The sequence below is a fragment of the Microcebus murinus genome, chromosome 21, assembly GCF_040939455.1.
Source record: "Microcebus murinus isolate Inina chromosome 21, M.murinus_Inina_mat1.0, whole genome shotgun sequence".
NCBI classification, from domain to species: Eukaryota; Metazoa; Chordata; class Mammalia; order Primates; family Cheirogaleidae; genus Microcebus; species Microcebus murinus.
In genome coordinates, this window is record NC_134124.1 from 18,396,038 (window position 1) to 18,414,002 (window position 17,965).

A 17,965-nucleotide genomic window follows, 5' to 3' on the forward strand; every position below is an offset into this window, starting at 1 on the left:
TGTCTTCAGGAAATACTCATCACCTTCATCCTGGGTCTTCCCGCAGGACATTGCTACTCCCGAGAACCTCTCACTGTGGGCTTTCTCTCTCCCACATCTCTCCTCCTAGGGCCTAAGGAAGGGTAAGTGTCCTTCTTGCTTTCCATTCTACTTCTAGACTTGTCTTTGTCTTCACTGTATAAAAGCCCACTTGAATCTCAGATTGAGCTCAAATTCATATTAACCTCTCCTTAATATCATTGTCAAATGGCATCTGCTTCCTTACTCTTTATTCCTTAAAGAGTTTGGTTCACTGTCTTTTCCTATTAAACCCTTCTTCTGAAATAATTTCTAGTAAAGTCAAAATTCACTACAGGGTATTTTTCAACACACTGGCCTATTCCCAACCTTTTCCTTTTCCAGTCCTTTTCTCTTACCCATTCCCTACCTTATCATTAGCAATAATCACTAGCCCTCTATAATCCCATTTTCAAGCATTTCATTCACAAACCACCACCATCTCCCCTCTCTCCAGCTCATTGCATTTACTAACCTGATTCCAACATTCTTTTGAGCCCACAATAGTCTAAATTCCCTGCTCTTAGTAAAGTCATTCTAGTTGGTGTTATCACTGTGTGCCTACCTAGTTTCACTGGTGTCATAGAAGCAGCACATTATAAGTTAAAGACTTAGGATATTAACAAAAATGCATAGTAAGGATGTCTAAGAGTCCTCTCCTCTGTATAAGCAACAAAAGCACTGGAATCTATTGTCAGAATCAACTTTTTCAGAACTGTGAAAATTAAAGACTACAGAAACCCCAGGAATGTTTATTTAAGAAAAAACAGCCGAATGCAGATATGATCAGTGAGCAGTGTAGCATTTTAACTTTTCATATTTGCATCCCCTCCTTTCCCCACCACCACAATAGCTTGCAAACCCATAGCCTGTAGTCACAGTAAAGACCAGAACCCTGGGGACCACTGGAGCAAACAGAATGGGCTGGAGCTCCTTCAGAGTTCCATCATCAGAGAATTGTCATTATTTGACCTCTCTGGTGGTTTCCTAGAAGACCTCACTAGAGCAAGGCTTTCATTATTTACCCTACAATGGAGCTCAATATCTGATGCAATGGATCATAAATAATAAGCTGATAAAAAGCTTAAGGAAATCTTGGGATTGAGACATCCTAAGGGGACTTTGAAAAGCTCTGGTGTATTTCAGAGAATCTAGAAGGTCATACACATGCACGTAGGATTGTGCACATACTCAGAGCTATGAAAATGCTCTGGAAACATCTGAAAAGGTTCTCAGCTCTTACCTCGGGCTTACTTTGAGGCTCTACAGTAGCAGAAAATAAAGGCTAAGTCAGGATGTTGACTGCCTGACAGGGTGTAGAAGATGTGCCCCAATGTTTTTGCAAAGGTCCTCAGTACTGACTGTAGGGAACTTACTGGTTGCAGACATTTAAAGAAATCTCTATCCATTCATTATCTGACAACTGATCTAACTAAGCAGTGCTTTCAGTAGTCATAGAACAAAGAATTAGCTCAAAAAAGTCACTAAACAAACAACAACCCCTGGGTAAAAGGGAGACTCTGATTTCTAGAGTTGCCATATTATTTAAAATGTTCAGTTTTCAACAAAAAAAAAATAGTATCAGACATTCAACAACACAAGAAACTGTGGCCCATACATAGAAGGTACTCAACAATGTCCCTGAGGAAGTCCAGACATTGGATTTAACTAAACACATAGTTTAAAGCTGCTACTTATGTTCAAAAAAGTAAAATAAGCATGTCTAAAGAAATACATGTAGAAATGGAAAAATACAATAACTGAAAAATTTGTAAAAAAAAAAAAAAAAAATCACCAGATGGCTTCAACATCAGATTTGAGCAGGAAAGAATAGAATCAGTGTGAATTGGCATATAGGTCAATTAAGACTATCTTGTCTGAGACACAGAGAAAAGAATGAGGAAAAAAAATAAACAGAACCTCAGAGACCGATGAGATCAATCAAATATACTGGCCTACACATAATGGAAATCTTGAAAGAGAGACAGAGAAAAAAAACTTGGGGGGAAAAAAGGCTAAAAACATGTCTGAGAAGTTCAAGGAACTCCAAATAGGATACATTCAGAGACACATGCGCAGACACATAGCAACTGTGAACTGTTGAAAGCCAAGAAGGAAATCTCAAAAGCATCAAAAGAGAAGAACCTGACCATTTAAGAGGGAGCTCAGTAAGCATAACAATTAATTTGCTACCAGATACCATGGCGACCAGAAGACTGAGGAATGACAACTGTCAGCCCCAAATTCTACATCTAACCAAACTATCCCTCCAAAATGAAAAGACATCTGTGCATTCTCAGATGAACAAAAACTGAGAGAATTTATCACTGACTTGACCTGTCCTATAAAAAATATTAAGGGGGTTTTTAAGGCCGAAGTGCAGAAACACTAGAAAGTAACTCTAACCCTCATGAATGAAGACAAGTGGTAAAAGTAACTACATGTGTAAATATAAAAGACAGTATATATTTTTGCTTGTACTCTTTTTATTCTATCTGATTTAAAAGAAAACTGCATAAGGCGATAAATATAATTTTGTGTTGAGTATATGATGTATAAAGAAGTTATTTTTACAACAATAGCACAAAAGAAGCGGATGAAATGAAGCTATATAGGAGGTTTTTTGTATGCTATTGAAATTGAATTTGATTAACATAAACTGGATTGTTTCAGATTAAGATGATAGCTATAATCTCCAAGGTAACCACTAGGAAAATAACTGAAAAGTAAAAGAAACAAGGAGATTAAAATGGTATATCAGAAAATATCCATTTCACACAAAAAGGCAATAATGGAAAAGAAAGGGAATGTAAGATACATAATAAGTATGGAAAATAAATATTAAAATGTCAGATAAGGTAAATGTCTTATTTTTTAATAACTCCTACCTTATCAGTAATCCACTGAATGTAAATACATTATGTTCTCAAATTAAGAAATGGAGACTAGTAAAATAGATTAAAAGAGACTATGATGCCACTCCATGTTGTCTACAGGCATACACTTTGATCAAACACACAAGTGGATGAAAAGGGAAAATATGCAAAAAGAGACACCAGGCAAGCAGTAGTCAAGAGAGAGCTGGAGTGGCTATACTCCAGTTCTGTTTTAGGTATCACACAAAATAGAATTTAAGACAAGTTACTGGAGATAAAGAGCAGTAGTTTTTCTTTTAAATGATGATAGTCAATTTATCAAGAATATACAACAATTACAAATACATAGTCACCTTACAAGCCCCAAAATACATGGAACAAAAACATACAGAATTGAAGGGAGTAAGAAAATACAACAGTAGTAGTTGGAGACTTTAATATCTCAATTTAATGTCTTAAGTTATGGATACAACTAGAATATGAAGAAAGAAACAGAAGACTTGAACAACAATTTAAACCAACTAACCATAAATTATCAAATACTCCACTCAACAATAACAGAATAAATGTTCTGCTCAAGTACCCCTGGAATATTTCCCAGAATAGACCCTATGTTAGTCCACAACGTAAGTTTCAATAATTTGCAATGATTGAAATCACAAAAGGTATGTCTCCAACTACAATGGAATCGGTAACAGAAGGAAATTTGGAAAATTCAAAAATATGTGTAAATTAAGCAATATGCTTTCAAATAGCAAATGGATCAAGGAAGAAATCACAAGGGAAATTAGAAAACACTTCAAGATGAATGTAAAAAAAAATAGCATACCACAATTTATAGGATGCAACTAAAGTAATGCTTGGAGGGAAATTTATATCTGTAAATGACTCAAGTTTTAAAAAACATACTTCTCCGAAGAAGATATACAAATGGCCAATAAGCCATGAATAAGCTCATTGTCGTCATTCATTAGGGAAATGCAAATAAAAACCACAATGAGATACCTCTTCATGCACACTAGGATAAAATTCATTTTTATACAAACATAATAGGTGTGGGAGAGGATGTGGAGAAATTGGAAAGCTCATACACTGTGGGTAAAAACGTAAAATGATGCTGCCAGTTTGGAGAGCAGTTTGGCAGTTCCTCAATGGGCTAAACATAGTGTTACCAGAATGACCCAGATATTTTACTTCTAGCTGTCTACATCAGAGAAATGAAAACAAATGTCCACACAAAAACGTATATGTTCACAGCAACGTTATTCTTAATGGCCAAAAAGCGGAAAGAGATCAATGACCATAACTAATAAATGGATAAACAAAATAGTACAATGGAAAATTAGCCATATAAAGGGATGAAGTACTAGTTCATGCATGACATGGATGACTTCTGAAGATATTATCCCAAGTGAATGAAGCCAGACACAGAAGGCCACTCATTTTATGATTCCATTTTTTATTAAATGTACTGAATGGGCAAATCCATAGGAACAAAAAGTAGATTAGTGTCTGCCAGGGGCTGAGGGAGTAGGTGAAAGTGGAGAGTGACTGCTAATGGGTTTGAGATTTCTTTTTGGAGTGATGAAAATACTCTGAAATTAGTGATGGTGAATGCATAACTCTGTGAATACTCTAAAAGCCACTGACCTGCACACTTTAAAATGGTAAATATTGTGGTATATCAACTATATCTCAAATGGAAGTAAAATGTTAGGTCAGAAAGGAAAATATTAACGTGATCAGGAAAATTATAAAAGACTTTATCACCAGGGTGTATTCATAAGGGAGGGCAGATCATGAGCGCTCTGCAGACAGGACACATTTTCATAGGCTTGGAACAAGGGAACAAAGGCAGGAAAGCATGAAGCATGCATCAGAAATTAATGCTGCTCTCTTTGGCTGCAAGATGATATTGGGGAACGAGATTAGAGAGGTTACTTGTGGCCGGTTGAGAGAGGAGCAACATTGGATGTCTAAGCATGTTGCAGGCCAACTGTCTATGACCCTGGCTTTAGAATAAAATTGTGAAGTACCATAAAATATGCTCAATGATGGTCTCAAATTTTGCTTTCATTACGCTTCACTGTGTACGTCTAGTATTGTCTCATGGTGAGTTTTCCAAGCCAGACAGTAAAGGACTCAAAGTCCAGATTGCTCTCAAATCATAAAATGTAGACAGCCTCCTGGTTCTATATCATTATGAAGTTAGATCTTTCCAGGGCTGAACTTAGGCGTCTCCAGTGATAAGTCTGAGCCATATTCCCCAACACTAAAGGAAGCCCACAGTTGCCAGGAGAGCACATTTCCCCAAAATGGACCCAAGTCAAATGAATGACTGGTTTATAGTTTAGAGAACCAAAATATTTCCCCCATAATAAGAATTTATAGCTCCATTGGCTGCCTAGAAGGCTTGCGTATAACCCATGGGAAGAGAGAGATAGTGGTAAGGAAAGCTTTAATTTGTTTTTCTATCTGGACAAAATCTGGATTTGAGATATATCTTAATGTTTAACTCTCAAGCTGGCAAGCATACCTGTAAAACAGCTATTCCATTGAAAGGAACTCTGATGTCATTTAGTCTATTCTGCTTTTAAGTAGAATGCCATGTATGCAAAGTCGATTGTCTGAATTTATCTTTTTTCATCTACTCTGTATCTCTCTACCACCCCATCTTCAGGAGGTAGCTCTATGTTCTTTCACCAACGCATTCTGTCATCCTTTAAAACAGCCTTGGGAAGGCTGACTTCGTGGTAATTATCTTTAGAGGAAGCAACATGGGGCCCACTGGGGTCTCATTCCTCTCTTACTCTTTTATTGGGCCTGGTAAAGGGAGCTAGGAGTCACTCCTCCTTTCATTTTTCACACGCTATCCTAAAATCACAATTCCTTCATGGGGCTCTCAGAACAAACAGTGGACATGGCATCTTTTGTTATTCTTATCAATGCTTGGGTTACGTGGGGTAATCTGTGCCAGTGAGTCATATGTGCTTTTCAACTTATCTGTAAGCTTTTCCACCTTATGGTGAAGTTATAATTTTGAAGATTCCTCTTTACCTTTTAAATTTTACCTTCACCTCTCTTCTAAGATGACTCACTTTCCAAATTCATTTATTTCTCCAGCTCCCTCTCTCATTCTGTCCATCTCAAACGGCCATCTGGGGGGAAAAAATAACATATGACAGATTGCAGAAATAACTCAGTGGTCTGAAGGCTGTGCTGATGGCTTGTGCGAATAACCCCAATCCAGCTAAAAACCTGTGCATGGTGGTGACACTTTTTCTGGCTTCTGCTTTGGTTTCGCAGATTAAGGTTCTAATGAGCCTTTACTCAGGTCTATGATCTGTGCTTTGCCTCTTGGCTGCCACCTTGGGAGAGAAAGTAGGAGATGACAGATTGACAGAGAAATTCATATTATATTGGCTCATTTATCAGCTTTCCACTAATGACTTAATACCTTAGCCCCATTGCAAATGCAACTTCCTCCCTAAAGTCATCGCTGATATTGCAACTTGGAATTATGTTTGTTTTTTTTTTTTTATTTTCTCCTCTAGTACTAATTGTACATCATCTGAACTTCTACAGATATTTATAACCATAACAAAGAAAGAATGTAATTTGAGGGCATCTATTACATTTATAAGTTCCTTGAGGACAAGGTTAATATCTAAATGAGATCTCTATGCCCATGGTGGTTAATACAGCATTTTGCACATCATAGTTCATAAAGCCATTTATTGATGGATAGATGTATAAGTTAAAGAAAAGGAGGAAGGAACAGGAATCACTTCATTGGCAACTGATGCTATAGTAAAGGAATAAGGAATGTACTAAGGATAGACAGAGTCTGGAGAAAGAAAGGTCCTTAGTGCTAAAGTCAAATCTTAGTCCCAGAGGACCTTGGGTGGAGACCTGTGATACTGATGATTTAACTGAAGACGGGAGAGAGATAACAATGTTAGCCAACCACCCAGAGAAGCCAGGAGCTTGGCTGGCCAGTCTTAGTTCTGAATCTGTAGGTTATAGCTACTAAGACACAAGCAAAAAAATAGTTATCAAGCATTTATTACATACCAGACAGTATGATTATTAATTAATGCATGACCTCATTCACTTACTCTCATTCTCTCATTTGTTTTCAGTAGAAAGAGAGTTAGATTCTTATTCTAATAAATCTATAACTAGGACTATTCTTTCAGAATAGTTCTGCTCATCATCTGAAAACTTTTTAAATATGAAAAGTTAGTACAAGAGGTTTATAGAGGTGGTAGGGTTTTTATCCTGTAAAGGATAAAAAGTAGAAGAAATAACATTGGATAGATCTGATGAATCTTGGCCAACCTAACAGGGAGACATAGCACAAAGAAGTGACGCACACTGGGCAGAAATGGCCAAAATCTGATAGCCCCATAGTGCTCAGTCATTGGCTGGGGATGCTGGGAGGGGAGGTGGCCTCAGCTGGAAAGATGAAGCCGAGCCTGATAGCACTAATGTCTGGAGGGTATCAGCTAACTGCATTTCTTGGAGTTGAATGGCAAGTCCTTTAAGAGAGGTCCAGGTGGCACCCCTCCAAAGCTGGAGTACCTTATATATGATCTTAATTGACGTAGACATTCCAAATGGTATCAAGCTTGGCTGATCTTAGTGTAGTGCCTCATGGATTCAAAGAGCATCATACTGGGAAGTGACCCTAGAAACCATTCAGTGCAATCATTTATAAAACACATTCCAGGTAGTCCCAGTTTTCCTTCAAAGATGCCTCGTGGATCATGGTAGGAATTAGAAAACAAGAGACAATAGCCAGGACTTGGACTCCTGTACCCTTCTTTGGAACCATAGTGGCTTTATGTTCTGTGCTAGAGATGTGGTCTTCCATTCAATGTTTCATTTAAAAAATAGCCTCTGCTACCAAAAAATAAAAAAGTATAAAAAAATCACTGATGTTACCCAGCAGCTCACACTCTGCATGGTAGGGAAATTCCAGGAATTTATAACTTTTTAGAGCTAGTTTTACAGTAGATACCAAGAGCTATACATAACCCAAAGTCAATTTTGTCTATACCATAAGCCCCACACTCAGGAATAGCAGCAGTAGAGGGAAACCTAGAGACTAATGGGGGAGAGTCAGGCTGAAAAAAGGGAAGAGAGTTCCTCAAAGTCACATGATCACTAGGGGCAGGACTAGGACTAATGGCCTGACTCCCAATGCAGTGTTCTTTTCATTCTGCCATTATGTCCCTATGATTGAACTACACCCAGACAAACCTCAGAAAGCACAATAGATGCTACTGAGGGAGAAGAATTATCAAAGATCATTGGCCTCCACATGAAAAAATTAAATTAAAATAGATATATTGTTAGGGATATCTGTACTCCCTTATTCATTTCAACATTATTTACAAAGCCAGGATATTGAAGCACCTTAAGTGTCAATCAATGGATGAATGGATAAAGAAAATGTGACACACACACACACACACACACACACACACACATAATTTCACACAGCTTTTAAAAAGAACAAAATTCTGTCATTCAAGAAAACATGGGTGAAACTGGAGGATGTCATGTTAAGAGAAAATAAGCCAGTCACAGAAAGATAAATACTATATGATTTCACTTAAATGTGGAATCTAAAAAAGTTGATGTCACAAAAGCAATGAATAGAAAGGTGGTTACCAGAAACTGGTGGAGGAGAAAGAGGGATGGGAAAATAGAAGATGTTGATCAAAGGGTATTTCAGTTAGACTAGAGGAATAACTTTTAGTGATCTATTGCACTGCACAGTGACCACAGTTAATAATAATGTATCATATATTTCAAAACTGCTAATAGTTTTTCATATCCTCATATAAAAAATAACTTGAGGAGGTGATGGATGTTTTAATTAGCTTCATGGAATCTTTCATAGTATATACATAGATCAAAATATCATATACCCTATAAATAAGCATAATTATTTGTCAATTAAAAATTAATTAATAAAAAATGTTCTCATTCCAAGTCCATGGAATAGAATCTTTTTTTTTTTTTTTTTTTACACAAAACTTGGTTAGGAGCCACAATAAAGTGAATCAGTAAGAACAGAGCTGTTCTGATTACAATTGGGGTTAGGGGATACTTGGAGTCAGAGGCATCCCACCCTATTTAGACTTTCTCTCACTTCTCCTCCCACACTGTATGGTCATCCCTGAACCTCTAAGTGACATGACTTAATACAGAGAAATGTACCAAGACTAAGAACAGCACAGCCACTTGCAGTGTTATAAGTGGATTAGTCATAAAATAAGCTGACTCATCATTCCAGCTCAGTCTGTTAAGATACTGCTTTTGCAGGCAACTCCATCCTTTAAAACCAGGAATTTTAGAAAGTTTGGGGCCTCAGAATTTATTCCCTCTTGTGCTATAAGTTTGAGCCTGACAGCAGCCGCTGATTGGAAAGTATCCATGGGGTTCAGGTCAAGCTTAGGAAATTTATTTCCACACATCAACTAATACAGAGGAAAACCCGCTATCACTCTGGAGCAGTTGATGCTGCAAATCAGCCAACTGACAAAGCAATTTACATCTGCCGACGGCCCACCGTCGCCTTGGAGCAGGTAATGGGCTCTCGGCTCACCAAGGTGGCAAGAAGTGCCACATTTCGGAATGAATTCAATTACCTGCTGAAATGTATATTGCATTTTGACTCCCCCATCCTCTACTGTGTGGAAAGAATTTAAATTCTCCTGTGTCTTATTAACAGGGTGGATTGGTGGTCATTCCTGAGAATGAGCCCCTTTTCAGAGCGTAGTATTACACAGCCCTGGGCATTATAAAAGCCACAGTGAGGCCCTTCCCCGCCGGGCTTCCCACTGGCTGCTGTCCCCTGTGCCAGCCTGACCACTCCCACCTGCCCTGGACACTGAGCTGACTCAATCTCACCCATCCCACCGCTCCCATCGGCTGCTCCAGAGACACGCTCAGGAAAATCATATTTGGAGCTGCTCAGCCTCTCGAGCCGGGAAAATCTGATTAGATTTCCACACTTTCCAAATAGAATACTGCATGCGCTCGGTCAAGCAAATCACTGGGCACTTTTAACCAGTCATTTCATGGAGAAGTTCCCGGGACCCTGGGCCACCACAGCCTTCCAGGAAGGCTCCTGGAGAAGCAGCCAGGGCTGTGTGGGCCCGGGGCTGAGCTGGACGTGGGGTTGAGGACCAAGCAAGTACAATTTCAGGGCATTTCACAGTTTACAAAGCACCTTCATGCTCATGATTTTATTTGAGCTTCTAAACAAATTTATGAGGTAAGACTAAAAAGAGGTGTTCTTATATCTATCTTCTAGTTTTTTTTTTTAAAAAAAATTGAGTTCACATAGTGGCTGACCTAGTTCCATGCACTCATAGGCAAAGCTGAGATACAAAGCAGGGTTTTGTGATTCCAAGTCCCATGTGTTTAGCATTTTCCTGCACAAAGCTAAACACCCACAATCATCAGTAACAGCAGCAGAGAGCATTTCATGAAGTCCTGTGTGCCAGGGGCCCTGAGCAGTGCTTTTCCTGTGTTATCCTCACAGTCACCCTGTGTGATCAGCACCAATATGTCCCTGTGAAGCACGGCAGGTAGAGCTCAAAGTGACTGTAACTTGTCTGGGATTACCTGTCTCCATGCTGTAGCACTCTCACTAAGATGCTAGCCCATCTTCCCCTAGGTCACTGAAATTTCCTTAACCTCAGAGAAATTGGCTTGATCCACACTTGTAATTTCTCGGTTCTACCCTTAAACATTACATAACTTTGGGTAGGTCTCACAGTCTCGGCAGCCCCTAAAGGTATGCCTCCTTACAAGACTGGGGAGGTGATAAAAGATAACCGTGAAAATACGGTTATACTTCCACTTTAGGTAAACGGTCAACAAATGTTAGTAATAAGACAGGAATCTTTCTACCTTAAAAAAAGAATACTATCCTTACTATCTTACTATCTTATCTCTTCCTTTATTTTTTCTCTCATCCCTACAGACATTTACTTAGGTGATATTGCCACAAACACTGAGGGGCAGTTAGAACCTTAGAAATGTTGTGTTTCTGTGTGTCCCTTTGATTTGTGTGGTGCACAGTTGAGCCCTTCTATTGCTCGAGAAACCCCTTGCATTCTAAAATGTTGGAGGATGAGGCAGGAGAAGGGTAAGGAGAGAGAGAAGCAATTTCAGAAGAGGATAAAGGGGAAAGGTGAATGCTCCGCGTTCCCACAGCTGTCTTTTTTGGTACTTTAAGTGAGGTGAGGGTTCAGGGGGTGCTGGAGGAAAAGGTATTTCACAATCGTGGTGGCTGGAACTGAGCAAGTGATGAGAACTGGAGCCATCCCTATCATCTGGTTTCTTTTTATTCCAGAAAGCGGAGCAGGAAGTAAATTGAGAAAATGACTATCATGATTCATAACTCTTTTGTAATAAGACTTTTCTTTAAAGAGGTTCAAGTTGCAGCAACCCAGCCACATCTTCATGCTCTACTTCTAATTCTAGTTCTTATTTCCACTCCATTTGCAGTTACGTACTCCCCCTACCAACTTTTTGTTGAAATCCTAAACCCATGAGTCATCCATGAGTTGGAATCAACTTTTTCAAAACTCCTGTTAATGTTGATATTTTGAACTCTTTCCATGAATCACAAATGTTCATAATAGCTTCTAGAATGGCGAATCTTTTCAGGAAGGATTTCAGTTTTATTTTCCATCAGAGAAATCAGAATCTATGGCAGCTATAGCCTTAGGAAATGTATTTTGTAAATAATAAGACTTGAAAGTCAAAATTATTCCTTAATCCATGGGCTGCAGAATGGATGCTGTGTTAGGCATGAAAACAAACAAACAAACAAACAAACACTAATCTTCTTGTACATCTCTATCAGAGCTCTTGGGTAATTAAGTGCATTGCCAAGGAGCAGTAATATTTTGAAAGGAATCCTACGAGCAGTAGATCTCAATAGTGGGCTTAAAATATTTCTTAAACTATGCTGTAAACAGATGTGCTGTAATCCAGCCTTTGTTGTTCCATTTCTAGAGCATAGTCCCAAGCAGATTTAGCACCATTCTTCATGGCCCTAGGATTTCCAGAATGGCAACTGAGCATTGACCTCAACTTAAAGTCACCACCTACGTTAGACCCTAACAAGGGAGTCAGCCTGTCCTTGGAAGCTTTGAAGTGAGGCATTAAATTCTTCTAACTCCAATAAAAGATGTTTTGTCTTCATTGAAAAAAATCTGAGTAGTGTTGCCACTTTCATCAATTATCTTAGCTAGATCTTCTGGATAGCTTGCTGCAGCTTCTCCATCAGCATCCCCTGCTTGTCCTTGCACTTTTATGTTATAAAGATGTCTTCTTTCCTTAAGCCTCATAAACTAACCTCTGCTAGCTCCCAACTTCTGCAGCTTCCTCGCCTCTCTCAACCTTTATAGAATTGAAGACAGTTAGGGCCTTGCTCTGGATTAGGTTTTGGCTTAACAGAATATTGTGGCTGCTTTAACCTATCCAGACCATTCAAACTTTCTCCATATTAGCGATAAGGCTGTTTCACTTTCTTATATGTGCATTCACTGTAGTAGCACTTTTAATTTCCTTGAAGAACTTTTCCTTGGCATTCACAACTTGGCTAATAGTTAGGTGTAAGGGGCCTAGCTTTCAGCCTATTTAAGCATTTGACATGCCTTCCTCACTAAGCTTTTGATTTAAAGTGAGAGACATGCAACTGTTCATTTAAATACTTATAGGTCATTGTGGAGTTATTAACTGACCTAATTTCAATATCATTGTGTTTTAAGGGAGAGAGGGGGTGGTGGTTGGTGGGGAAGGCCAATCAATGGAGTAGATAGAATATATAAGACATTTATCAATTAAATTTGCCCTCTTCTGTGGGCACAATTCATGTTGCTCCAAAACAATTACAGTATTATCATCAAAGATCACTGATAATTCATCATCACATATAATTTAAAAATCTTAAATTTTGTGAGAATTAGCAAAATGTGGCAGACACACAGTGAATACGTACTTTTGAAAAAATGGCACTAATACACTTGCTCATTGCGGAGTTGCACAAACCTTCATTTTGTAAAAAATGCAGTATCTGAAAAGCATAATAAAGCAAAGTGCAATAAAATAAAGTATACTTGTCCTTATTATAGAGGCTGCCTGAGCAATGTTATGCCCCAGTCCAAACAGCTCCAATTAAAGCAGAAGTCCTTAATTAAACTGGAAAACAAACTCAAAGTTCATATTCTTGGATGTTAAATCAACCAACAGCAATATATGATGGGTTAATTTGTGTCTACCAGTGGAGGAGAATGGTTATTGCTAGATTTAACAAAGTATTTTAAATCTCTGAATTGTAAGGAACATTAAGAGAAATAGGACAATACATAAAATATTGTTTTTAAAAAATAGCACAAGAGAAAATAAAAGTACTAAACTTTAATATGTTTCTGTCATTCAGAATAAAGTGTTGGTGGCATGGCATGGAAGATCTGTTATAGAACTTGGAGGTGAGCTTACCAAGACTCTTTATAGATTGGAAATGTTAAGTGATGCACTCAGAGTCACACAGTTGAGTGATCAGGAAACTTGGTTCTAGTTTCAATTCTACTTTAAATGAGATATACACACTTTAGAAATATAAAGATGACAGATATTAATGTAAAATTGAATAGTCTAGCAAATTTTCCAAAATTCTTTATTTATATTCATTCACTGTGTTTTTTCAAGGTAGGCAAGAGGATTTGTATTTTTAATTTTAGAAATTCTACTGCCCAGAATATTAAAACACTATAGTAAATTGAGCACTGAAAAGCAAAAGAAGGCCTCATCCCTATTCATCAGATGCAAATGTAATGATTTGACTATCACTGTCATTAACTGGCTAATAACTATTTATGACCCCAGGATGCAGTTTCTACTCAGTTAATGGGCTCTGTAGTAAAGCTATGATTTTATTTCAGCTGTTATGGCTCTTGGTTTCAGTTGCTTGCATTAAGGGATGAGCAGGTTCTGCTGATTATCCATATAATAAGAGATCATGTTCCAAGGGCCTTCGGAAAAAAACTCTCATCAGAGAAAATTGGAGTTGTGCCTGAGAAGGAAGCCTTGCAGAATAACTTGTTGATTGCCCCAAATAACCCTCACAAATCACACTTAAGGGAAATTGATCGTACATTTTCTCAGCCACATTTTTAAGCAATTGTGAATCACTAAGTGCTGGGGAATTGTATCTGCTGACACTTTTCAACCAAGATTTTTCCAAGTTGCTTTCACTTAGCCTTAGAGATTATACCTGCCCCTTGTAGGCACAGCTTTGTGGAAAATACAGTGCAGTCTGGCTCAGAGTGTAGGGGCTGTTTCTGAATGCTTGGCCAGATGGGCTCAAAGGAAGAATAAGGCCACATAATGCCTCATTGGTATCCTGACCATCCTCCAAGCCAAGCTCCAGTTTTTCCTCCTCTTGGTTTTTTTTCCCCCCTGAAAATCTGGTTTTTTTCCCCAAGATTGTATTCCTTTATTTAACCTGTATATAATGAACACACATGATGTACTCAGGCTAGGGAAGATGTGAAGGAGTTTTAAGATATGTTCCCTATTCACTCCAACCCTGTGATTTAGTTTATCAGATGAAATATACACAGAATCAATTTTTCTAGAATGTATGCACTTTCTACTACCTCCACCATATCTCTCCTTAAAATTACCACTTTTGCCTGGACTACTGCAGTGGCAATAGCCCTAACTGACATCCCTTTGGCCATTTTTGCTGAAATGTCAATCAGATCATTTCAGTTATTTCCTGAAAATCCTCTAATGGATTTGTATCTCATTCAAAATAAAAGCCAAAGCCCTCCTGGAGGCTCATAGGCCCTCTGTGACCTGGCCCTGTTTTGAGTCTGTCAAGATTTCCTGCCACCTCTTGTCTTTCCTCACTCTAATCTGGCTCTTCTACCTCTTTGCTCTTGCTCAAATACAACAATGACTCAAGCACCTTAAGGCTTTTGCCCTGGCTGTGCCCCTGCCTGGGATATTTATTCTTCTAGCATTCACATGGGGTTTGTCTTCATTTTATTTAGGTTTTTTGTCAAATGTGAACTTACCAGTGAGCACTTTTCTGACCAATCTATCTAAAATACACTGTAACACACTGTCTTCTCTCTCTTCTTAGCATTTAAAAGCACCCGATTGATTTATTTTTGTCTTTCCAATTATGTAAGTCTGATGAGAGCAGAGACTTCGCTTAGTTCCCTAGTATGTCCATAAAACCTAGAACCACGACTGTCACATATTAGACTGTTAGTACGTTGGGCGAACTGGAAAACCCAAATGCCTCAATGACAAAAGACAAATGATAGAGTGAATGAATAAATGAATAGTGGGCCCAGATGAGTTTCCCACTCTCTAGAAAATGAAATCCTGTTGATCCTGGCCTTCAAAAGTTATTCCATTAGGAATATTTTCAATTCAACTAAGAAAATACTAAATCAGGAGTTTAAGCAATAAAGACACTCAATTAGATCATACAACAATGTGCCTGGATGAAAGAAGCTTTGATCCAGTTAGTGCTTAAAAATGTATGAAAAACAGAACCTCTTTCTGTGGTTATTCTGAAAGTTCACTGAAGAATCAACTCACAAAAGGCAGATTAATTAGAGAAAAGACACACAAATTTATTTAAGGTGCATACATAGAAGCCTTCGGAATGAAGCTCCCAATGGGGTGCAGAAGCTTATATACCGTTTTGAGGTTATAGCAGGAATGGGGGCTTGGATCCTTGCAAAATGGGTTACAGGAAGTAGAGAGAGGAGCTATTCTGTTGAGTGGCAATAAATCATTACTAGGGAGAATGCAGTGGGTTTGCAGTGGTCTGCAGCAAAGTCTGTTGGGCCTGTAAAGTGGACAATGGTTTGTGACAAAAGTCTGTTCAGGTTTGTGGACAGACTTTAGGCTTCCTTCCTGCAGTATGGACTTAATTAGTGAAAACTCAGGGAAGAGGCCAGAAGTCATTGTTTTCTTCTTTGGTAGGTCTGGACTTGAGGCAGATAAGGGAACTTCAGCAAAGCTTATGTTTTGGGACAGTCTTGGGGAGGGGGGCTGGGTAAGGGGAGGAAGGTCAGAGGGACCTTGAGGCTTCTTGAGTTCTGCATGTCAAAACATCATATTTTAGGGTATCACTTTCTGAGCCCTAACAGCTCTCACTGTCCTTAGCACATTGGCTTACAGCCTCATGGTCCTAAGACAGTGGCTGTACAACCAGGCAGCATGTAAGTATTCAAGGCATGAAAAGTAGAAGTGGTAATAATAGTGACATTTAACCCATTTTTCAGAAAAATAAGAACTTTCACAGATGGCTTTTCCTAAGAAACTTTCCATTATAACTATGCAACTTAGTCATTCCTCAAGGCAAGTGGAATTTTTCATTTTTCCAGCCTCTAGGAACAAGATGGGAAAAGAAATAGGTTGTGAATGGGTTTTTATTTAAGGTACATACATGGAATACATACTTAGCCAACCTCTGCTGTCTGTTACCTAAGGTCTTCCATGATACGGCCCCCACTTGATTTATCACCACTCTACTACACATAGTCCCTGTTCCAGTAAAACTCAACTGTGTACTGTTCCCCAGACAATTCTCCTATTTTTAATAGTTTTCTTAAAACATTTTTTAACACAAAAAAATTGAGAAGATAGAACGGTGAGGTTCCATATATCCCACATATAGTTTTCTTATTACCAAACATCTTCCATTAATATGGTATGTTTTTTACAACTAATGAATCAATATTGATGCATTTTTTTTAACTATTTCAGTATAATACGGGGATACACATGTTTAGGTTACATGTAGTGCCTTTGCCCACCCACGTCAGAGCTTCAAGCCTGTGCCTCCCCTAGATGGTGTACACCATCCATACCCATTAGCTGTGGATATACCCATCCTCTCCTCCCCACCTCCTACCTTCCTGGCACCTGATGATTTGTTTTTTTTGTTGCCCGGGCTAGAGTGCCATGGCATCAGCATGGCTCACAGCAACCTCAGACTCCTGGCTTAGCCTCCCAAGTAGCTGGGACTACAGGCATGCGCCACCATGCCCAAATAATTATTTCTATATATTTTTGGTTGTCCAGCTAGTTTTTTTCTATTTTTAGTAGAGATAGGGTCTCCCTCTTGCTCAGGCTGGTCTTCAACTCCTGAGCACAAATGATCCTCCTGTCTTGGCCTCCCAGAGTGCTAGGATAACAGGCTTGAGCCACTGCACCTAGCCCAGTGAATGTTACTACTATATGTGCACCTAAGTGTTGATCAGTTAATACCAATTTGATGGTGACTATATGTGGTGCTTATTTTTCCATTCTTGTGATACTTAGTAGAATGGGCTCTAGCTCTGAGCAGGATAATACAAGAGGTGCAAATTGACTATTGTTTTTGTGGCTGAGTAGAACTCCATGGTATACATATACCACATTTTATTAATCCACTCATGTATCGATGGGCACTTGGGTTGTTTCCACATCTTTGCAGTTATGAATTGTGCTGCTAGAAACATTCGAGTACAGATACATGTTTTATAGAATGTCTTTTTTTCCTTTGGGTAGATGCCCAGTAATGGGATTGCTGGATCAAATGATGGTTCTACTTGTAGCTCTTTGAGGTATCTCCATATTACTTTCCACAGAGATTGTACAATTTGCGGTCCCACCAGCAGTGTATGAGTGTTCCTATCTCTCTGCACCCATGCCAACATTTGTGTTGGGACTTTTTTATAAAGGCCATTCTCACTGCAGTTGAGTGATGTTTCATTGTGGTTTTGATTTGCATTTCCCTGATTATTAGGTGTGAGCATTTTGTCATAGGTTTGTTGGCCATTAGTCTGTCAGTCTTTTGCAGTTTCTGCTCATGTCCATTGCCAACTTTTTAATGGGGTTGATTTATTTTTTCTTGCTGATTTTCCTGAGTTCTATATAGATTTTAGTTATCAGATGTGTAGCATGGAAATTTTCTCACATTCTGTAGA